The sequence below is a fragment of the Balearica regulorum genome, chromosome Z (genome assembly GCF_011004875.1).
Source record: "Balearica regulorum gibbericeps isolate bBalReg1 chromosome Z, bBalReg1.pri, whole genome shotgun sequence".
NCBI lineage: Eukaryota > Metazoa > Chordata > Aves > Gruiformes > Gruidae > Balearica > Balearica regulorum.
In genome coordinates this window covers 4,492,401-4,516,506 of record NC_046220.1, presented here as the reverse complement: position 1 = coordinate 4,516,506, position 24,106 = coordinate 4,492,401, and the positions used below count along the sequence as shown (strand labels likewise).

Here is a 24,106-nt window from a genome sequence, read left to right as displayed (position 1 = left end):
AAATACGGATTAAAAGCAACGACAAAACCCCGAGAGGCTGCAGAGGTGGCTCGGTGCTGGCTGCCCGCACCCGGCCCAGCGCCGGGGTCGGGAGGCGGCGGCGTTTGTCCGTCTCTCCTCCCGGGGAGGGCGATGTCCTTTTGTCTTAGTGACTCCAGGCACCGCCGAGGACTGTTTTGACAGTAAAATGACAGCCACGGATATCACCCATTTTGCCCTGGACACGCCGCCGTCCTCCCACCCTCGGCCGTACCGGGCCGGGCTGGCGGCACAGCATCTCCCCGCCGTGCCGTGCGGACGGACGGACAGACGGACGCCGCTGCTGGGGCAGGTTCCCACGCTCTCGGAGCACCCCCCCAGCCGGGACCGCAGCACCCTCATTAAAACCTTGCCGTTTTCATGCGCATGCTTGTTGACAAAAAGTTTCCGAGCTCTCCCAGCGCATCCCCCGCACCGGGTTTCGGGGGCAGCGCTTGTCGGGCAACCCCCCCCCCCCCCCTCCCCGGGGCACCGGGCAGGGCAGACACGCAGGCCCTTGCCCTGAGAGCCCCCCTCCCGCCCCTGTTTTCTTCCCCAGCTTTTCGGTAGCAATGAGGCAATCAAGAAACGGAGCTACCGGTGAACAGCTCGTTCAGACACGACCGAGTAGGCAGATGCAAACTCCGTACGGAGGGACGGAGGGCCATCACCCCACCTCCACCTCCCCTTGCAGCATCCCAGGTCCCCCCACACCCCTAAAATGACTCTCGGCGGGAGCGCAAGGACCCGTATCCAGGCTGTCACCCCTTGTTTCCCTCGCAGGGGCTGCGCTGTGCCCCATCCCCTTTCCAGGACGGACCGTCACACGCCGCCCAACCACCGGGACGCGCTCTCCCACCTCGCCCCCACCCCCTTTATTTTGATTTCTCCACGGGGGAGGGGGGCACTGGCCCGGCCTGCCCCCCTCTCCCCCCCCCCCCCCCCCCCGCCTCCCGTGCCGGTTCGGTGCGATGCTGGGGGTGCGGGCAGCGCGGTGCGGGTACCCCACGGAGCTGCGTGTGTGTGCGTGTTTAACGAGCCCATAGGTGAGACCCCATCAGGTGATCAGGCTTGTAATCCAATAGCCTCGGATCGTGTAAATAACATTTGTCACTGACGGTAAGAAATTGCGGGGCGGGGGGACGTTAAGGAAAAAGGGGGAGGCAGAGGGATCCCCCCCCCGGCGGGGACGCCTCTCCGCCGTCCGGAGCTGCTGCCCCCCCACCCGCATCCCGTTCGGTCCGAATCTCAACTTCCCTCCCTCCCTCCCCCCCGCCCCCCGCAGTATTTTCAGGAGGCCGAGAGGTGCAGGGCGGCGAGGGGACAGGGCACGCCGTTGGGGGTGCCCCGCCTGGCCCCCCGGCTCCGGACACGCTTCTCCCGCCGCAGGGTGAGACGGCGCGGCCGGTCCGTACCGAGTGCGTCGTTCAAGACCAACCCCCCCACACCCCCCCCCCCCCCGACCGGGGGAGCCCCCCGCCCCGGTACTCACCGCGCTCCCCCCGCTCCGCAGCCGTCCGCGGGCACCGGCGCTCGCACAGAGCCCGGGAGAGGCTTCGCCAGCCCAGCCCTGCTCGGCCAGAGCTCCCGGGCGGGGAGAAGGGAAGGGGCGACCGAAGGGGGAGGTGGAGGGAGGGGGGCGGCCACGGGTGCTGCCCCACACCGGCTGAGACGTTGCTCCCCCCCCCCTCCCCTCCGCCCCAGCATTTCCCACCCACTCACTTCCCCCCTCCCGGAATCAGACAGCCGCGGGGGACAGGGACACGTCCTTCGGGCCGGGACCTCCTCTGGGACCCCCGCCCGGCGGGGCGGCAGGTCGGGACCCTGCCTGTGGGGCGCGGAGGGACTCGGATTTGGGGCCAAAAGAGGGAGCTAGGCCTAGGGGACTGCCCGCCCGGAGGTAGCCCCGGGACCCCCGCCCTGTCGCCGGGGCTTAGTCGGGCTGGGGAGGGGGCATCGCCCTTCCCGCGCCAGGCATCGCCTCCCCTCCTTCCTGTGTTATTATTCCTACTGATACTAATAGTTAATTAGAAATGACTCTGCAAAGGGAGGCCGGCAGCCGAGGCTGGCTGGGAGAGAGGACATCGGGGAAGGTGGGCTCCGCCGGCGGGCAGCCGCCCCGGGTGGGAGACGGACCCGGGCGAAGGCTGGCTGCGGATCGCTGCTGCAACGCCGCCGGTTGCCGGCGAAATGCGATACCGCAGGCCCTCGTGGCTAATTATATAGGGGGCTTGATGAGCTGCAGCTCCCTTCCTCGTCACAGAGACACGCTCGGAGCACACCTAGGAGGTGCTGGAGCTGGCGGGGGGATCGCCCTGGACCCCCCTCGAAACTTTCGGTGCTGCAGGCATACTATTTGCCCCTCTGATTCCTTGGCTGAAGATTTCTTTGGCCATTTTTTTTTTCTGCGAGGTTCATCGAAAACAGGTTTACATCGATACCCGCCAAGGACCATGCAGCACCGACGTGCCCGGGATCAAACCCCACATTTGTAATTGCTACATCTACCATGATTTGTCAGCGATTTGCACGCCAGAGGTTGCGTCATTCTAAGCTTTGTCTTCCCTCTGTAATGCAAATGACGGCAAAATATGATTTGCCATATAGCTGATTGGAGCAGAGTACAGTACAGCAGCAACGCTGAGGTTTCTGTAAGGTTATCAAGTTTCCTGTTTATATAGAGTGAAAAATAGCAAAGACTAGTATTTACCAACGCATTTTGGAATGTTTATACCTTACATATCCTATATCCCAATAAACAAATAATGTAGTGAGAGGTTGTATTAGAGATATCGAAATAGAATTAATAAGTAAGAATAACATTGTGTTTTAAACCAGATTGCACTAAAATGAAGATAAATCGTTGATGATATAGGATAAACAAAAAAGTATCTTAAGCGTCCTATATTATGTTCAGAAATTGCCTTTAATTTCATATTGATTTTGATGTTATATAAAAAGGTTAATGTAATAAACACAGCTAAGACTAAATTAAAAATTCCTATTGCTTAAATGATCAAAATAAAATTCATCAGATAATGTTATTCATTCTAATGAGCAGGGAAACGTTTTCCTTTTAATTTACTTATTTTTCAAAACAGAAATTAAAACATGTTAGAATTGACTTCCTTTCAAATCAGAAGGACTGACATCAGAACAACCTCCTATATATTCTTGCTGCAATGTGCCACTACCTGAAGCACGTAAAAATGAACAAGCAAGCTCCTGAATTTGCTTCTCCCCCCCGCCCTCCCCCCCCCTTACCCTGTCTATAACCACTGCTATTGATTATATGTACTCACGTCTCACTTCCTCCTATGCACCATCCATTTTCTGCTGTCTGCATCTTTTCGAACACACTCACACTCAGGTTTATCCTTCTTCAGAGCAGTTATTAGATACACTGACAATGCCAGCATGATTTTTTTTTTTTTTTTTTTTTTTTTTTTAAATAGGGACACATTGTTTTCGACTTAAAAAAACCCCAAACAGCTAAGGTATTTCTGGGCAGGTCCAGCGATGTTAGACATCAGCTGCTGTCGAGGTCTAAGAATTCAGGCGGGAAAAAAGGTGGATTATTAACCATGGAATAATCACCATTTTTTTTTCTAAAGCCATTGAAATCGGTGGAGTTGATTTTAAAGAGGCAGAATTTGGCCCAGTTGTTCAAGTTGCGAGGATATGTGGCTATTTGTTTTAAAATGTAGCTCTCAAACTCATCTCTTGTCAAACTTAGACATACACATATATGTCAGGTCAAGGCAAGATATTCAGCTTTTTCAAAGGAGTTTAAAGGGAGCGGGGGATCTTCTGAAGTTAAAATTGTTTATCCCCAAATATATTAGATTGCTGTAGTAATACAGTTGTACGGAACACAATTATCAGAAGAAAAAGTCTTGCCAAGAGGTTGACGGTGTACAAATGGGGATAAAACATTTAAGATCCTGCTTAATTATTCCGGCGAAGTGAAACTCTTTGATTCCATTTCCGCCTTTTCTCTAATGATTTTTTTCTCCCCAAAACTCTCTTCTTGAATAGTACACTTGCATTTCTGAGCAAAAAGTAGGCCACTCTGAAAACTGTCTGTCCAGGCAGTGGGAGAGTGGGATCCGGAATCGGGGTGCTCAGTGGGTCCGTGGCACCCCCTGAAGAGAATTGGGCTTAAGACAGGACACACTTGGTCCTCCTCTTCACTAGACAAAATCGCTTCAAGTACATCATAGATATGAAATGTATTATTTTTGCCTTAGTGCCTTAGTAATTCGAATAATTTAAGGCAGATTGCAGTTTTGCATCTAGTACTTAAGCAAAACTGCCATTAGGCGAGGGGACATTTTCCTGGGGAGTACGATTTCAAAAACGAGGACAGAAGGTTTGCTGTGGTCTTTTGGAAGTCGACTTTTAATTTTTTTTTTTTTTTTTTTTTTTTTTTTTTACGTTTGAGTGGAGTGTTATTACAAAAATGTGCTTAAGTAACAAAACAAGAACTTCTGAACATGCCTTGGCCGTGCACGTTTGACTCGAACTTTACAAAGCCGGGTAAGATCCCGCTCCCACTGTGGTCAAATACAAGATGCTACTGGGTTCCGCCACGGCAAGAAGGGTCCTCGACCTGCTCCTGCTTACACAGAGATGCGGTTGGGGTCCGCTCCGTGCACACCTCTGTGCTGAGCCACGCGGGATGCCCACGGCGGGCAGGACACGGCGACACCTCCGTGTTTTCTATGTGAGTGAAGAAGGGGAGTAGTGAACCTGATCGGTCCCAAAAACGAGATGGGGGTTTCCCTGCTGAAAAGGTACCAACCGGCTCATCCCGATCGGGTATGTGAGGAGCACCAAACCGTTCCTCCCTGAGCTCCACTGTCTTGTTTCAGCTGAGATCGTTATTCTCACCAGAGGAAAACGAAGAGTTTTATCGGTTGCCTTAATTAATTTTTTTTTTTGGGGGGGGCGGGGGGGGCGAGACGGTGCTTTCCAGACACGTTTAAATGGAATCATTTTCCCCAAGCAATGTAGAAACGACAAGAGATATTTTCAAAAGGGTCCACTATTTTCCCACTTTTTTTTTTTTTTTTTTTTTTTTTTTTTTTTTCTTCCCCAGATGAACAACTAGACTTGCTGAATACCGGATGGGGGCGGTGAAATTGTCTTAAGGATTGGTTAACCCCTCAGGTGTAATGATTGTGGACCTACGGCGGGGGACCAGCCTGGAGGTGGGAATCAACAGTGTGTAGGAACAAGCCTGCAGCCCCCACTTTGGTGTTGCACCCCACCGCAGGGATTTCGCGTCCCTACAGACCCGCAGACACCCTGTAGCATGCAAGATAGCATAGCTCCGCGCCTACGTGTTATTAAAGTAATTAAGATGCTAATAAGCGCTTGGGTCACAAAACCCAAAGCTGTACTGAGGAAGGACTCCGGGCACTTCCCGGCTGAAGTTCCTGCCAGGTGAGGAAGCCCCCGCGTCCTGCACGGACAGCTTCTCCCCAGACACCAGCAGCACTCCTGCTCCCAAAAAAAGCCTTTTTCCTCATACGCGGGTTCCCCAAAACTGGGACGGGAAGGAGAGCAGGACGCAGGTACACTACTAGAGCGGGGGAAAAGTCTTCTTGCTTTGTTTTGCTTTGATTTGGCAGGAGGCAGTCCCATCCAGAGCAGACACCTGTGCAGGATGATGGAGATCCCCCCCCTCCCCAAGTCGGCACCCCACGGGCACCGTGGGGAGCCGCCGCCAGCATCCCCCCCCCCCCCCCCCCCCCCCGCTCCGTCACTGCCAGCGAACTTCAGCGGTGTGAAACCGCCAGCGTTCAGTAACAAAATAAAGCACGTCCCTCCCGCGCCCCCCCCCGATGTTCTTCATCCCGACATAGGAGTGTTTCTGCCCGGTTTTCAAGCCTCCCTGAGAGGGTCGGTGCCCGACCCCTGTACGCACCTGTCCCTCTCCGGAGGGATGCATGTAAGAAATACATAATAATAATAACAACAACAACAATAATATTAGTATATTACGTTATGCATATTATTATTACTATTTTCAATATTCTAATAATAATCACCATGATAATGATTATTAAAAGAAGGGACAAAGAAACCAACCTGCGGAGCGGACATCGGCACGGACGGACAGACGGTCGGACGGACGGGGAGGGAGGGTCAGCCCGCGGCGCCGCCGGTGGGACCCTCCTCTGGCCCGGGCGGCTGCGGGGCTGGGGACCCCCCGCCGGCCCCCGCCGGGCCCCGGTCGGAGAGAGCCGCCGCTCACCGCTGGTCGGTCCCTGGGGTGGTACCGGGTCCGGGGCGGTCGTTAACGGGGGGACGGAGGGGGGACGGGGATGGGGATGGGGGGGGGGGCACGGGGGGGATGGGGGGGGGGGCGGGATGCGGCGGAGCGCGGGGCGCTGCTGCCCCCTGGCGGCGGCGCACGGAGCCACCTCGCTCCGCACCCGCGGAGCTGCGCGTAGCCCAGGCCAGCGGCGGGGTTAAGGCCCCCCCCCCCCCCCCCCGCCCCGCTCAGCCCGCCTCCGCCACCACCGGCTTCCTCGGGGCTTCCGCACCCGCGGCCCCGCTGCCCCGGAGCTGGGAAGGGAGAAACGCGGGGAATGGGGAAACAGCAGAAAAAGCAGGAAAGATGATGATAATAATAAAAAAGGCACGCGGAAGCGACGCATGTGAGACGGGGGAGAACAAACGCACCCTTACCCTCGCCCATGTCCGTGCTCCTGGGGAAAAATAATAATAAAAAAAAAATCAGATTAAGCCTAAAAATAAAGGAGACTTTTTCCTTTTTAAGAGTTGTCCGATACTTCGGAAAACCACCGGAAAATGTGGCGGTGCGGTCGTGACGGCGCTCACCTTCCCGCGGGTGCGGAATGGGGCGGATCCCGATGGAGCCAAAAGCGAAGAACAGGGGAAAGGGATGAAATTTAGTAATTGGGGGGAGGATGCGAGGGGCGACGAAAGGGAGCAGAAATTTTTGGGAAACGCGGCGAGGAGAGGGGCTGCACCAACCGCGGGTGCGGAGGCAGGGACGCGGCTGAAAAAGACGTGAAATTACTGTGAAAAAACACCTGGAGCGGGAAAAAAAACCAGCTGTGTGTGGGTTTTTGTATCCTTTTTTTCTCTTTTTTTCTTGACTGGATTTTATCCTTTATTGGTCTCAAGCAGCGGTTCCGTCAGCCGGGACAGATGCACTGCGCACCCTTGTCCCGCCCCGCGCACCCCCGCGGGAATTCCGCTGCTCTCCGCGGGAATGCCCACCGCGGGGCTGCAGCGGCAGCGCACAACTTGTTGAAAACTTTGGGGGCGGGGGGTGGGGGTGGGGTGGGGAAATGGGTTTGAGGAATCGAGTGGATCTCTCAACACCCTGTCGTGACATTGAAAACCGAGGCAGATGACTCCCTGAACCGGGCAGCCGTGTAAAAGTAATTAATAAAACTCGAAAGGAACAATTTATTCCAGGCTTTTTTGTACGCATGATTTATAAGCCCCCACCTCCCGGATTCTTCTCCCATTATAGGTAGGGCGGAGCTAGATTTAGGAAAACAACAGGGAGGGTGGCTCACGATGAAAAATCGCCCCTTCCCCGGCTCAATCCTGCCCACAGAAAGAGGTGAGAGCAGATTCACGTCTCTGTGGGTGAGAGCTGTCTCGGTGTAATCTGTGCCCACCATCCTCTGAGATGTGCAACTTCAGGAGTAAGTTCCCCTCAGCCGTCCCTTTGTCACCAGTCACCTACTCCCGCTTTTGTCGAAAAGCAACAGGAAAACTAATCCTTGAAGGGAAAATCATGTTTATTAATGGAGATTAACCGTACTGAGCATAGCAGGCTTCTCTCAGTGATGGAGCTTTGCTGCTACTGAGATTAAAATACCAAGTCTGGGACATGAGCAGAAAACAGCTACTTCAGATGCCAGCTGACCCTTTCAAAGCTGTTTTGTCTGGTTTCTGCTGCCAGGCCGCTGCTTCCCACACAGTGATTTTCCTGCTTTTCTTGTGATTACTCATCCCAAAAGATGGGAAAAAATAATTTTTCTTCATAAAATATAGTTTGTTTTGTTTTGTCTGGATTTTCAGACAAACCTACAAAGATGAAAACCATTTTATCTGGTATTCAGCAACCAACATTAAAAAGTCAAGTACAATGAAAATAAAGGTCTAAAGACTTGAAAATCGAATCATCTTTCATTTGGCTAAGGGCTGTTATAACCAGGATTATTTTCTGGGCTAAATTTTTCTTATGCCATGGATATAGGTACAATAGTCTTCCTCTGTGACTTCCTGTTTAACAGTTGTTAGATACTATGGTTAGATGTTCAGCTACTTCTCCTGAAGTGTACCAAAGTGCCCATAATATAAATTGGTCAAATAGAAAACAGGCAATGAATAAAGCAGAATTCAAAGTCCATTCTCTGTTACATGCTTTTGAAAGAGTAAGATCAAAATAGGTGGAAGTAATGTGTAATATTTTCCTACAGACCAGACCTTAATCACAATGATTTAGAAGTTAATAAATGTACCTTGCAAACATTTACAAGTTTTACAAGTTGATTAAGCACACATTTCAAAATACAGGTCATGTATTTTGTGATTTTACAAAGTGGATGAAAGCAGCAGTTTATCTCTCAAGATGATGCCCAAGGTGAAACTAGGAGTCTACTCAACAGACTGACTCATAACACCATATTTCAGCTGTGAAGAGATGCACACTTTAGATGATGGAATTAGCTTCAGTGGAAGAAGTAAGTATTAGAAAAAAAAATTACAGGTACATTGTCTTTTCAACTCCCTGATACTTGATACAGTTCAAATATTTGTAGGCCAGAAACCAGCAATTAGTCACTCTCTGGAGTATCAGCTGAGTATTCCTGTAAATATTACTTTTTTATCCACACCAGATAAATTAATATCTATCAAATTTATAGAAGAGATTAACTGAAACAAGCAGTACCCCTAGAAAATACAGCTTTCTTCTTTTAAAAACATTTTAAACAACAAACTGATAATCCTTTCAATTTCCTAAAAGTGACCACTTGCCTCCCTCACCGTTCCTAAAAACAACTCTGCCTTTAAAACTGGGTGAAAACAATGCAGTTAAGCAACAGCAACTAAAACATACTTGCAGTTTTTGCTCACAAAGGGAAAAGAGTCAGGCAGTCAAATAAGAATTATGTTATTATTAGTATTTTTTTTCCTAGGAGGAAATTAATGCACTATGGTAATAGGGAGCAGTACTGGAAGACAGTACCGAGTTAACAGGGTATTTTGTAATTTATTTAGTAAAAGAAAAAAAGACCATATTTACAGATACTAATTTTTTTTCACAGTCACAGACATCTCCTGCTACACACATTGTCCTTACAGAGCAACCTCAATATTTTAAAATGAGCCTAGCATGAAGAACAGAGCTATTTCGGCATCCCTGAAGAATCTTTAATTTGTGCATTTTATTCTTGGCAATGAGGCAGCAGTTTTCCTTCACTAACGAAATTCAGTATCGCTACACCATACAACCATGTGTGAGTTGGAGGGACTGAATCGCCGGACCCAGTCTGTCCTTTGCATTTGCAGGGGCTTCCAGCAGTGAAAGTAATTATGAAGAGGTGTGGTGGAGAATGAGTGAGCTGTGGACCTGTATTCCCTCCAGCAACAAAAATAAATGATCCAACCGAGTATGTATCACATGCTTTTTCCCTAATACCTAACAATTACTCATCAGTTCATGACAAGCTGCCACTCGCAACGTGAGGTCTTGGTTTGTTTGCAAACTCTCTACACCAAGCTGCCAAAAGAAGGACATAGCGTGTGTCAACCTTGTTTCCTCCCAATGACCTTTTACATTTTCCATTCTTCTCAGATGGTGCTGATGGTCAGGTTTTCAGATTAAGACTAACTGTTGACGTTCCCCTATAAAATCTCTCAGCATATTGCACTTGTGACAAAGGCAGCTTTTCACTACTTCCCACCATACTGTAGCCATTCAACAACAACAACAACCCTCTCCCACTAGATTGTCCAAACATCGATTCTCACATTTGCTACTGCTAGGTTATTATAACATGTTTGTTTAGCATTCAGCATGGGATTTCTTTCCCATTGCCCACAGCTCGTCTGGAAAGCAGAGGTGACGCAGACTTTGTGTCCTAAATAAATCACAAGCATCTGTCCTTTGATCACCCTTCTGCCCTCTTACACGAAGTATTGCATTTCTTCAGTGACCTGCTCACAGCCTTCCTCCTCACCCACACCTCTTCCAACTAATTAAGTCTACATTTGTCTTGTCCACTCTGCTGAATCCACCCTCAGTTACTGACAGGTTTCTCTTTAAGAAGTCTGTGACCTCCACTAAGCACTCCCTGATCTACCTCTGTCTCAAATACCACGTCCTGCCTTCTTTCTAAATCCCATCTCTCAGGTTGCTACACCTTCTGGCTGCTTTTCAGTCAGAGGGCCTTCATTTAACATTTCCTACCACAACCTCATGAGCTTTTAGTGCTAAGGCATTAAAAACATCTTTAGCAGCATAAACTGTGTAATATCCTTAATTCACATTACCAATAAACTTGTTTTTTCCCAGCAAATTAAATGGAAAAACACTGCTCCCTATTAGTTGCGTATACAAGAAAACTGGCAATTTTCTTCAGTGATATGTCAGTAACATGAGAAAACTCACCGAATTGTGTGGATTAGAGTAATAGAAACGGCACAGCGTCAGGTTTTGTTTTCTCGCTGCCTTTGATATTTAGGTAGTAAGTTTAGTTCACTGTACGAAATGAAGATGAAGAACAAGATTTTGGCTTTTGGTCATGAGATCAAAGATGGACAGAGAAGATAAACCGCACTTCATATGATATCACTCTGTGTAACCTTACTTCTTTGTAAAAAAGAAGCATGGGAAGCGTATGTATTCGGTGTTAAAATTGCCACCCTCCAGTACGGTCACTGAAGGGTCTCTCTAGTAATTTGCCTTTTTTGAAGAACGTATCAAATTCAATATGGCTGTTGGGCACTAAAAACTAACTGCTGCGCCTTCAAGTCTATGGATGCTGTTGTTTTCTCAAGGAAAATGTGCTTGCAGAGGGTAAGTTGGGGTGATGCACCTGTGCATTTTTCAGCATGAGGGGAAATGCATGGCTTTCCCAATCCATCCTCAAGCTGATGCGAAACAGGCAGCATCATGACTACTGCCTTTCGAGTGTCAGGCAAGGCAAAGAGCCGTTTGCTTGTCCTGTCACCAGAAGCTCTCTTAGCATGATGTTCCAATTCTTCATCCTTTCGGTGATTTATTGATGAATGTTGCAGTTTCACCACTTAGGAACTGCAATAGTCACAGATAAAAACAAACAAACAACAAACAAATCCAGACCACAATTTGCAGGAGAGAGTCAAAATACAGGCAATGTTATTGGATGCCATATCTAAAGCTTCCTTTAGAAAAGGTTTTGCTTCTCACACTCATTTCTTCAAAATCCAAACTGTTGTGATTGGCAAAATCAGCTCTGGAGATTTATACTTCAGCCAACACATCATCTATTATCCACCTTTGTTTTATCATCAGTTTCAGCAGACTGAAGACAATTGTTTTTGATAGTACTATGGTGCAAGTGCTCTTAGGGGGAAAAAAAAAGTAATTTGTTCCTTCTTTTCCACTATATGTTTCTTGTTCTCCAGCCTTGCACAAAATCTGAACTGTTGACACATTTCATTAGTTATTTATTGAACAACATACTCAGGCAATTTTGGATAGTTTTGCTTGGGTGCTATGCTTTTGGAACCACATTTATTGTCTACTGTGTGAACAAAGACACACCAAAAAATCTCACTCATGATACCTTTCCAAATGAGTAATTTTCTACGACGGCATCATGCTCACTCTGATCAAAAATTGATGCTTTGCTGTGAAAACTATCTGATTTTATACACAGACTTTCAGACCTTTTCAGCCTGAGAACAAGGATGACACTGACTGCAAATAGCAGAAAAGTAGCTGCTGGAAAACTCAGTGCTCTTGCTATTATAATTTTTTTTTTTTTTTTTTTTTTAAAGTACATCAGATGTGTGATTGAGGCTACTCAGGACTATTTTTCAGCAAGATCTGGAGTTGTTGTGATTGACAATTAATTTTTGTTTCTCAAAAGTTGTACATTACTACCAGTAACAAACCTCTTTGCACTAAACAAAATACTATGAACAGTTCTGAATAACTTACGATGAAGTTTCTATCTTCCTGTGTAGTCCTAAATGTTTTTAGAACATCATGGTACTCAGGACAAATTAAATAATGAATTCAACATCAATCTGAGACAGCATAGTGAAGAAACTGATAGAAGATTAATCAAGAAGAAACTGAAGGATGGCAGTGCAGGTAGAGCTGGTTCACAGCTTTATGCAAAATGGTTTTAATCAAAGAAATGTGACTTCGTTTTTTATGAGATAACAGGGATGACTGATAAAAGTAGCTGCATAGTTCTGCAGTGTTGTCTGATTTAGCAGTGCATGACAGTCTGACTGAAGACTCTCAGGCTATCAATAAAGCACACGTTATTATGAATTGGGAACTGGTCAACCAGTAGACGTCAAAAAATTGGCATCAGTGGAGAAACTGTCAAATAAGTGTCTTCCTGACAGGATTCCCAATGATCAGTTAATGGCTCTGTTCTTTCCAATATTTTATTAATTATCTGAAACTAAATTAAAAAATCACAACTGACAATATTTGCAGATGATATAAGCTTTGGACAAGGGAGAAATAATGTTAGTTATAGGGAAGTCATACAGTGCATTCTAGGTTTGTAGCTAATTTGGGGCAGTTAAAGCATTTTCTAGTACATGCAAGTCAAATGCAAAGAAGTCATGCATCACGGGACAACAACTGCAACCACCTGCAGAGTGGTGATCCTTTTGAAAAGCAATAACCTTGTAGAGGTTCAGAATCTACAGGCAACTCAACAGTAATTCTCATCTTGAAACTCCTGAAAAAAGACCACTCTGTTCTCAGAATGGTGATACGAAATTACTGTGTACAGAAAGATCATTTTGCATTTTCATACAACTCAGGAACAGCGTGTCACAACCAGGACTCTGTCTCATGTTTAGATGTTCTCAGGTCCAACTTTCAAAAGGGAAGCTGAAAAATTGGAAAGCATGCCTAAAAACTATTTTAAGGTTGGGGAAACCAAAAGCCTAAGTCAGGCACATAAATCTGCCTACCAAAAAAAAAAAAAAAAAAAAAAAAAAAAAGACTTGCTTACATGACATAAGTAGCTTTAAGGGGAGAAATGTTCTGAAGGGGTCTTCCCTGGAGGAGGGACAAACACAGATGAAAAGCTGTATTTGTCAAAAGTAGGCACATATCCTTGATGAACAGAGGACACCACCAGTTCAAGCGAAGAGAAGAGCTCTCTGAGTCTTGCTATCCTGCTTCAAAGATGTATTTTAGCACGTTACTAAGCTCAGTGGAGGGTGTCGTGTGAAAATCTACAGCCCACAAGACACGAGAAGTCAGGTGAGATGATCTCAGGTTTGGTCTGGTTTTCTAACCTGTGAGGATTGCTTGAAAACAGCTAACTTTAAACACTTAATTGAGAAGGCTATTCCCTGTAGGTACTCAATAGTCACTGGAGGGAGACAGAGTCCTCTGTGAGAGCATTTATGGACTGTTTTCAAGAGAAGCCTTTTTCTAACAGCTGCACGGGATGTCCAGAAAGAGAACGATTTCCTGATGCTGGTGGTGAGGCAGGGGTGGCGTGGTGCTGATGAATGTCCATTGTCCTTCCATCTTGTGCTCCTTGGCAGCCGGAGGCACCTGGAAAGCAGCACTTGCCCAGGCAGGGAGGGTAACAGGACACCCCAAAACTGTTGTTGCAAGCATCCCAGGAAGCAGAGAGGTCTCCGAGAGGAGGGTGGTCCAGGAGCAGGTGGCATTTCAGTTTGCTCAGAAGCAAACGAAGACAGAGTAATCGAAGAGCTAAATTCTGCGCCGGAACAGAGGCAGATGTCAACACGAATGGCATGCCTGGTTATCTGGATGCCAGCTCCACAGAATAACTTTCTGGGACAGGAGTGTTAGACAGCTGGCCGGTAAGGCCCAGTTTCATCTGTTGTTTGGGAGGGAGAGGTGGCATTCTGCTGTGGGGAGGGGAGCCGAAGGGGGACACAAGAGCTGGCAGCACAGCAAGAATCCAGCTTTTCTTCATGCAAAACCAAGACGTAAAATTATGTTCCTGTAAAAGCAAAAATTCCAGCTGCCAAACCACACACCCCTCTATAGAGTAAGGAAAAACCAAAACATGCATACACTCATGGAAAAAATTTCCTGTGTTTTCAGTGTACAAACAGCCCATAAAGAAGCATGCCTCTGCCTCTCCGAGCACCCTTTATCTTGTACAACTGTGAAATAAAGAGCTTCCATCTCTACATTCAGAGATGTAAGGTCAGAAAGGTCCATTTGTATCACATAGTCAGATATCTTTATTTCCAAGCTGTAGAACTTTGTGCAGGAAAATAACGTGAGATATTTTTACCAAAAGCTTGCCAGCTGAGAGCAGCAAAGCAGTGGCACTAGCAGTTTCTATAGTTGCTCTGCCTGATGGGAGCTGCCGTCGTGTGTCTGAGGGCAGAGCTGGGCCCGTAGGGACTATTAACAAGCTGGGGTTTTATCTGCAGATCTATCAAAACATAGAGTTATTAACACAACCGCACACAGAGAGAAGAGCACATGATTGCTTCCAGCCGCGCTAAACTTAGGGACTGTAGATCACACAAACAGTGGGGTAGTGTCACAACACCCTGCATCTCCCCCACTTTGACAAGTACCTGCTCCTGAAAAAGAAAAGGAGCTCCTGCTGCTGGGAATGGGAGCGCTAAGGAGGGACACAGAGTTAAGCTCCTACCAGGGGCAAGAAGCTTGAAAATCACTCTTAAACTGCTTCATGGTTTTTCCTTTATGAAACTCTTGCATCAGGAGCAGGGATTAGGAGATGAAGGGGCAGATCACGCTTTTATGGCACGGCTTAGACTAATGGGGTCTGCACAGTTACAGCACAGGGAAAACAGCAGATGCCCAAGGGAGATGCCTGGGTGATGCTCCGCGGAGCACACACTGGCTGTCTGCTGCAATGGTCAGGCAGCTCCCAAGGCCCCTGCTGAGCATTCGGGAACTGCCTTTGGACAGACAGCTCCTGCTCCAAAGCCCACTGAAGGCAACGGGAGCCCTTCCAACGCCTTCAGCTTGAAACATGCACTGCGGACCTGCCTGGCCAGTTCATGCAAACTGGTTATAGAATCACAGAATCATAGAATGGTTTGGGTTGGAAGGGACCTCCCAGCCCATCCAGTCCCACCCCCTGCCATGGGCAGGGACACCCTCCACTAGCCCAGGTTGCCCAAAGCCCCATCCAACCTGGCCTTGAACACTGCCAGGTAGCCAGGGGCAGCCACAGTTTCTCTGGGCACCCTCTGCCAGGGCCTCAGCACCCTCACGGGGAAGGATTTCTGCCTCACATCCCGTCTCCATCTCCCCTCCTGCAGCTTCAGGCCATTCCCCTTGGCCTGTCACTCCCTGCCCTTGTCACCAGCCCCTCCCCAGCTTTCCTGGAGCCCCTGCAGGGACTGGAAGGGGCTCTAAGGTCTCCCCGCAGCCTTCTCTTCTCCAGGCTGAACCACCCCAACTCTCTCAGCCTATCTTCACAGGAGAGGTGCTCCAGATCTCTGATCATCTTCATACGTAGCTGTGCAGGTGTGTTCTTGACAAAACACTTTGATCAGACTTGTATTTCCTACTTCTTTGTCTACGAAGCTGGATTGATAAGTCATGTAAGTGGTGCCAAATCACCAAGCCTCTCTGCCCCTTTGTGGAGATGGAAGAAACTTATTCCACCAACAGAGAGGTTTCTCCATCCCAGCATGGTGAGCCTGATATCCTCCCTTGCCATGAATACAGCGTACATGTTTACATTCATCTTTTGCTCACTTGGGGATTTGCAGTTGAAAAGCTCCCAAATGGATTAGGAGTCTTCTTGACACAGGAGAAAACTGAGACACAGATAGAATGGCTTGCCTGGGAGGAATTGTGGAATATTTATTCATTCAAATTTAAATGGTAATTAAGATGAAAAAAAAGCCTAGACAAGGCTCTAGGCATCTAATACATAGTTGATAATAATATAAAGTCCTGCCAGCAAAAATAATAATTTGAAACAGCATTGTAGCCAGCCAGTTACAAAAGCTTTGTTTCAGTCCTACATCATTCCAGGAAGAATATTCCCGTTGCTCTCCAAAAAACCTTACTGAACAGATGTCTTTTGCAGCATGCCTAGAAGAACGTCAGCCCCAAATCATACACGTTACACAACAGAGAGGACGTTAAGATTATCTGTGCAACCTTAACTTCAACATAACACCCATATGCCCCGGCTTGGCATGCCTTTGCAAACTCCCAGTCTTTTAACAAAGACTTTTAAAAGTATTTCTGTCTTCTTGTCCTTCTGTTCGCTAAGTCTGTTATTAAAGTTAAAATGTTAATCTCCTATCATTCATAAAAAACTACTTTGCAATTAAAGGGAGACAGGGTATCAGAAATGATTGGCAAAAAAATGAATTTACTTGTTTAAAAGCATTGCAAAGCTCTTTTGAGCCTAAGATTGGGGGCATGAAGTTGGTTTGTTTTTTTTTTTTAATAAAAGGGCAAAAGTCAAGAGTTTGGTAGAGTTTTTTCTCTTCTGTACCACACAGCCAGGTAGATGGTGCAAAATGGAGATCCAAAGCACTTTGTTAACTGTTGTGTAGACACGGACACTTCAGAGACGGCCCACCCACTGACAGACTGGTCTGGCACGGTAAGACTTGGATAGTAAGTCCCTGCGTAAAGTCTAAGTATCACAGCCCTTACACAGGGGATCTACATGGGATCTGGATAATCTTTAAGAAATATCCCCTGCCTCTCCTCTGTTCTCAGTCTCTTCTAAACCCCTTGGCTTTCAGCACAGGTATCCATGGATGCTTACCTCACCATCATCCCTCTGTGTCGGTGTGCAACTCATAATCCCAGCTATGCAGACTGAGCCATGCGCTTTAATACCGTCACTGCTTCATGTATGAGCTGCCCTCCAGGAACGCTATGTGATGAATACTATGTGTGCCTCCATCACCTGAGCACCCTACAGAGCAGGGCAAGTTGCTTTCTTCTGCTTTGGGCAATGTGAGGACAGGATGAGATTTTTCCACATATGGTAGCCACAGAGAACAGTTTTACACTATAAATTAAATCCAGTCCTGCTTAGCCTGTACTTTGAGATAAAAGAGCATTAACCTCAGGGAAATAAAGTTTCCCAGGAGTGAGGCTGAGCCAAGGTGCTGCTGTGTTAAGGCCGTGTGGCCTCTGTATCCATTTCTGGCTGATTATTTGAATTTACCAGCTAAAGGGTTGCTAAACCTACTATAGTAAGCAAAGCATAGGACAGAGACCACCTGCTGATGGAAAGCATGATTGCACCAGTTCTCCAAAAATCAGAGGAAATTCAGGGAGGCAGTGATGAAGCATGAGGTTCCTTTAAAGTAACTGGATCTAGTCCAATGAGCAGAACTGGGTTTTTTTGGTAAGGAATGGACATAACTGCCTGGTGTCACTGGCTGCCAAAGAGCAAGATCAGAGGAAATCATCAAACACCTGGGAGATGGAGAGGAAGGCTCTTCCTGAACCTCTCTAAGTTTAATACTCTGTGTCTCCAAAAAATAGGGCAGAAAATCTATATAGGAGAGGCTGGTAGTTCTCTCTACTGGCAAAATTATCTTCCTTATAATCTAGTAGGCTAGAGAAATCTTCTGCTGTTCAGAGGATGGGAAGAGAAAAGGTCTGGCTAATGCTTTCTCTTCAGCAGGTACTCATAGGTTGTTTGAAGGAGACATGTTAACATCAGCAGAAAAACTATCCAAGCTTAGCTAAGTGGCCTGACCCTAGCTGATAGCAGAACTACAGAAGTTTCTCAGAAAAAGCAGTTGTCTATTTAGCTCTGCCAGAGAAAATCAGTGTGAGTGGGCAGCTCACACTCTCACAGCTATAAAAACGTTATGGTAAGAGAAAATATCGGACAAAAATATTGAGAAGGTTATACTGTCTACTGAAAAATTAGCCCTAGTTTAAAGAAGTTTACTGTCTTTTATATAGTGCTATTTTTCCATGCTTGGCAAACAGGCCAAACAATTATGAGGCAAACTGGTTCTCCATAGGATAAATAAATTCTCATGTTCTTTGTTCCAGCTTCTGACTAGGGCAAGAAATTTTTCAGTTAGTAAGGAACCAGAGGGGGATTTTAAAACTTAACACAGAACAAATCTTTTGGTACAACCTCACTGATGGTTGTTTATGCAGCCACAGTGGCCTAGAAGCCGAGGCCTGATACCCTCAAGTAAGTGTATAATGAGAGCCTTGGCCAAGCTGACCCTTGAGGTGATGCGCTCTTTCTTACTGTGACCATCCTCACCACTGCTCTCTCTCGAGCAAGGTTTTCTTAAAATGGTAAATGCTAAACACAATAAAACTTTAAATAGTGGAATGTCAGGTCTGCAGGAAGAGATATAAGGAAGTCAAGTAAGACTAGGGAAATTAACTATTTTCTCTACCTGTTCCTTGTAGTCTTCATTACTGGTCTTGTGCTCCACTTGAGCAACCTTTGATGGCCTCTTGCACTGTGTAATTGTGGTGGGTTGACCCAGGCTGGAGGCCAGGTGCCCCCAAAGCCGCTCTGTCACTGCCCTCCTCAGCTGGGCAGGGGGGAGAAAAGATCACGAGAGGCTGGTGGGTCGAGATAAGGGCAGGGAGAGATCACTCGCCAGTTACCGTCACGGGAAAAACAGACTGAACTTCAAGAAAAATTCATCTCATTTATGACCGAGCAAATCAGAGCAGAGCAATGAGAAACACAGCCAAAGCTTAAACCCCGTCCCCCCAGCCCTCCCTCCTGCCCGGCCCAACTTCACTCCCCATTTCTCTCCCTCCTCCCCCCCAGCGGCACAGGGGGACGGGCAATGGGGGTTGGGGTCAGTTCCTCACACGCTGTCTCTGCCGCTCCTTCCTCCTCAGGGGGAGGACTCCTCACACTCGGCCCCTGCTCCAGCCTGGGGGCCCTCCCACGGGAGACAGTCCTCCACCTCCTGCTCCAGCGGGAGGCCTTCCCACGGGCTGCAGTTCTTCACCAACTGCTCCAGCGTGGGGCCCTCCCACGGGCTGCAGTCCTTCAGGAACAGACTGCTCCAGCGTGGGTCCCCCACGGGGTCACAAGTCCTGCCAGCAAACCTGCTCCGCCGTGGGCTCCTCTCTCCACGGGGCCACAGGGCCTGCCAGGAGCCTGCTCCAGTGTGGGCTTCCCACAGGGTCACAGCCTCCTTCAGGTGTCTCCACCTGCTCCGGCCTGGGGTCCTCCATGGGCTGCAGGGGAATCTCTGCTCCACCATGGACCTCCTTGGGCTGCAGGAGGACAGCCTGCCTCACCATGGTCTTCTCCAGGGGCTGCAGGGGGATCTCTGCTCTGGCGCCTGGAGCACCTCCTCCCCTCCTTCTGCACTGACCCGGGTGTCTGCAGGGTTTCTCACATCTTCTCACTCTTCTCTCTGGCTGCAAAAGCTGACAGTCCTTTTATTTTATTTTTTTCCTCTTCTGAACTCTGTTACCCCAGAGGCACTACCACCACCACTGATGGGCTTGGCCTTGGCCAGCGTTGGGTCCATCTTGGAGCCGGCTGGCATTGGCTCTGTCAGACACAGGGGAAGCTTCGAGCAGCTTCTCACAGAAGCCACCCCTGTAGCCCCCTGCTCCCAAAACTTTAGCACACAAACCCAAACCAACAATCTTTAGACAATTCCCCTCAGCATCCCACGAAATGTTCCTTCCCTCTTTTTAAAATTTTTTTCTAGGGGAGGAGATGTCTTGCCATGATCAGTACCTGACTCCTGCTGAGTGGCTCAGCCTGTGACTACACGTCATTCCAGAAACTCCCTGCTCGGTTTCTCCCAGGGAAGGCACAGTCTCCCTTTTTTCCCACACAATAAACTGTGAACATATAAAACACACCCTTCGCAAGGTGTTTCACCTGTAGGAGATGGAATGCAGCAGCAGAAGAGAGACCCCAGTCAAATAAATCATCTTATTCAAGAAAATGACTTCATTATGTAAAAAACTTGCAAAGTCTCAGAATTATAAGCAGTTTCCATGTTTCTTCCTTCAAGACCCTCATTCAGCTGTTACTGACCCTGTGATTTTCTGTTAAGGTGCTTTCCCACAGACTGTAAGTAAAATCAGACACATGGTTAGCCCCGAGGAGGTGAACATCTCCCTTGTTATCCTGGTTCCTTGATCTGATCCGAGGAGGGGAGACTATGCTGGCTTGAATGATACCATGAACAAGTGGATGAGAAAGGGACAGAGATTCTAATTATTTTTCACTCAGGAATGCACAAGCTAAAAGTACTGAGCCCAAAGTAAAAAGTGTGATCCAAGCGCTGCTGAGCACATACATAGAGGAGCAATGAAACTCCCACTCATGCAAAGATGTCCTCAAACTAGTGCATATTTTCACAAACCTTTTCTTCATGGTGAAGTCTTCTTGCATGTGTAGACACATTTAAAGAGCATTGTATAAACTGACCACTAATTCTCAGCATAAATTTTCTGATTAAAATGATTTCTCTCACTAGAAACATACAGTTAACTCTCTAATATGACAGTATTCTGCCCTAAATTCTGCTAAGTTATTTTAAAATATCACCAGAAAAATAAAAAAAAAAAAAGGAACAAAATGGCACCTTGTGTAGATGGCGTATTAATAAAAGAAGAAATCATGCCAAGTCAGGAGAAATTTGGGCTATCAGTTTACATAAGGAAATCTTCTGAAAAATAAATGCATACAGGTAAGCTATTACATTAAATCATCTCTCTTTTCTGTCCCCCATCTTAAAATGTGTCAGAAGGAGATAAGCAACCCCTGAGGTCCAGTGTAAAAGAAATGTGCTTCACAGTCTTCCTTCTAGCCAGAGCACATCTAAGGCAGTGCAGCAGAAGGGGGATGAGGGAAGAAAAGAGATTTTTCTCCTTTTCCTGTTATCCATCAGCAAGGGGAGAGAGGGACAGCTGAATGTTTGTTACGGCGCTGCCTTGCCTTCATTGACTGCGCAAGTTGTTGGAGCACCTGTTTTTCTGTGGCTTTCCTGTGACTGCCTTTCCCTAAAACAATAGTTCATTTGGCATTGTGTTTCAAAGCTGCTGTTCGTCCGGCAGTTTTCTGAAGCAGAACGGGTTTTGCTTTCTCTGAGCCATATTGATGCAATGGCATTTTCTGTGTGTCCTCATGGTATCCTGAAAGTATCTTAGAATAAAAAGAACTAAAGGGAGGAGATGCTAGATATTTAATACACTGACTCAGGAATTTAATTGCAATATATGGTTAGTATTTAACAGGTGAGAGGCTCAGAAAGGAGAGCAGTGGAAAGAAATTTCAATGAAAACCTGAGGGGGTGATTCATAGGAATCTGTTGCATGTTGGAAGAAAAAAAAGACCCCCAGATTGTACCAAACTGTAATACACTTCATGTACATCCACCTTTCATCCTGCAGAAATGGAGTGAATCAGCCACAAACACTGGGTCAGAAAAACCTCCCCTATGTTTTCAGGAGACAGAGCGTGCACTTCCTCTGCTAAATTCAAAAGTTAAAAACCCAGTAGCCTTATGCCTCAGAAATTCTTGCCCGTATCACACGCCTGTGTGTGCTGATCAGCCATTTTTGTTCTTCTGAAAACCTGGACTAAAGCCGTGCTGTTCTTACTCTTTTCAAGGTCCTTTATCTTTAAAAGGTTTGGACTGGTAACTTCCATTGCTTGATCTGCAGGTTGATTCTGGTTCTGCAAACTCCCAACCTATTGCTCTTTGCACTCGTGAGTGACACTGACAGAGCCATATGAAAAGCTAGATCAGGATTAGCTTTACAATTATTTAAATGTAACTTCTATTTTTTAACCATTCAAATTTAGAACAGCTGAGATTTCAAACAGATTTCAAAAAGATGGCACTGAAATGATGTTTGAAGACTGTTTGCTCTTCTTCTATGTTTTTTCATTTGTCCGACTGTTGTCTTCTATCTTCTGTCTTGGGACAAAGCTTGTTTTTCTGCAAGAATCAAATAGTTCAGCTAATATTCAAAGGGTATAAATAGACAAGAAATCATTGCAGGAGGCTGTGTTTGATAAGGGCTCAGCCTCTGCCTCTACATGTTAAGGTAATACAAGATAGATTTTTAAAAAATGATTGTTATATTTATGCTGCATCTGTCATAAGCATTTCTCATGAGTTGCTAAATTTCTCTCACTAAATGGTTTCATGGTTAGACTATTAATAAACTTGACTAGTTCACAGTCTCACAGATACAAAAACATTTTTGGAAACTCCTAAAATATCTGTCTATGCTCAAAGTTATTGGAGACAGTAGAAACTGTAATCTGGAAGCCCTTGATTTTGAGCTGTGTAACATATCCGTGGAATTTTGCTCAGAAGTTTCTGCACTTAGCACTATAATTGTGATTAAACTACAGCATATCCTTCATTAAGTTAGTCAGTCTAGATACAGAAAACAGAGTCTGCAGAGGGATGGGTAATCCAGCATATCCATTTGTACACTGGTCTGATGGGCTCCTTGCAAAAGCAATCTTAAGCCCCTGAGCACATGGAATATATTTCCCGATAATGCTGTTCCATGGAAGTTCCCGTGTAGTTGGGTACTCTGACAGTGAACAAAGATTTCACTATTTAGACTGTGCAAGTATGTGTTTCATTAATTAAGGTTCGGTGTCTAATACTGGCATATTTACACATGCAAGCATTTCTTTTCATAGTGGAAGTAGTCCCAGCGTGTTAGCTGGTACTTTGCAGAGAACTACAAACGTGTCTTTTGAGCAAAGTTCTGGTGCTTGGTTGAACACCAGGTATGTGAAATTACAGGCCCAGGTCTCTAATTGTGTCACTCTGTTGTAGTTCTCTACCTCCAAACTTACACACTGATATTGTGTCATTCCTGTATGTGCACATTAATTCTATCAATCATGCATCCTTAACTGTACTTGTGCATGTGTAATTTGTGCAGTTATTCATTTTTACTGGCTGCTGTGGAATAAACAGGTGTGTGTTTACACTTGAGTCAACTGGGTGTGCCTCACAATACTGAAAAAGGAAAGCTACCCTAAATTGAAAGGTCTGAAAGTTCCAGTTCTTGGCTTATTATGCATGCTGACTGCTTCATTTGTACTGTATTAATTTCTAACACTGTAAAATCAATACGCATACTCTGAAAAAAAAAAAAAAAGGTTTTCAGGAAGAAGAAGGATAGTTATATTATCTAGACAGAAGATCTGCCATATGGGATCAAATCAAAAGTCCATTTATTCATTATCTTCTCCCTGTCAGTGGTCTGTAGGGGATTGTCAGGGGGAAGAACATAGAAAAACATGGCATATATGAATTCTTCCCCAGAATACCCCTCATTTTCCTGAAATAAGTTGTGGAACATCTTCCTTTACTCCTTCAGCTGGGAACTGTAAGTGTACCATCATGCTTAATAGGACAAATGGAGCTAGGTCCTGTTAACTTACCTAACCCCTTATGAACTTAGCCAGGCTTTTGGCTTCCACGATGTTTTATAGCTGGTAAGTCCCACATGTAATGTGATCATCATATGTCCTTATGAAAATCTGATGGCTTCTTTGGACATCTCTACCTTCCACTATTTTTGAGAGAGAGCACGTAGTTGTTTGTTTCCTGCAGATCTGCTGCCTCCACACCATTTACATAAGCATATAGTCTCTCATTCATTTATTTTCCAAGTTGAGGACTCACATTTTATGTAATTCCTCCTTTCAAGCAGATTTGTCCCCAGCTCATCTTATTCTGTATTCTCTTTGAGGTGAAGTGATGTGTAAGAACACATCTGCAAGATTGTCATAATGATGACTGGTCAATATTCAAGCACCACTTCCTCTGAGCTCAAGATCGGTGCATCCCGAAGAATAGGAAATCAAGCAAATGAGGAAGGACACCTGCATGGATGAGCAAG

General features: G+C 46.4%; 2 long non-coding RNA genes across 2 annotated transcripts in view; one reads left to right on the top strand and one right to left on the bottom strand.

Moving 5' to 3' along the window:
* The window catches only part of LOC142599526 (uncharacterized), a 127,593-nt gene extending 125,606 nt beyond the window's left edge, over positions 1-1,987 (bottom strand). The window contains exon 1 of the long non-coding RNA XR_012833093.1: positions 1,511-1,987. This is a non-coding gene — a long non-coding RNA (uncharacterized LOC142599526). The remainder of the gene's footprint in view (positions 1-1,510) is intronic.
* Positions 1,001-5,769, top strand: LOC142599527 (uncharacterized). The gene is made up of 3 exons (XR_012833095.1): positions 1,001-1,064; positions 5,120-5,231; positions 5,655-5,769. It is a non-coding gene; the product is annotated as an uncharacterized LOC142599527 (long non-coding RNA).
* The last annotated feature ends 18,337 nt before the right edge of the window (positions 5,770-24,106 follow it).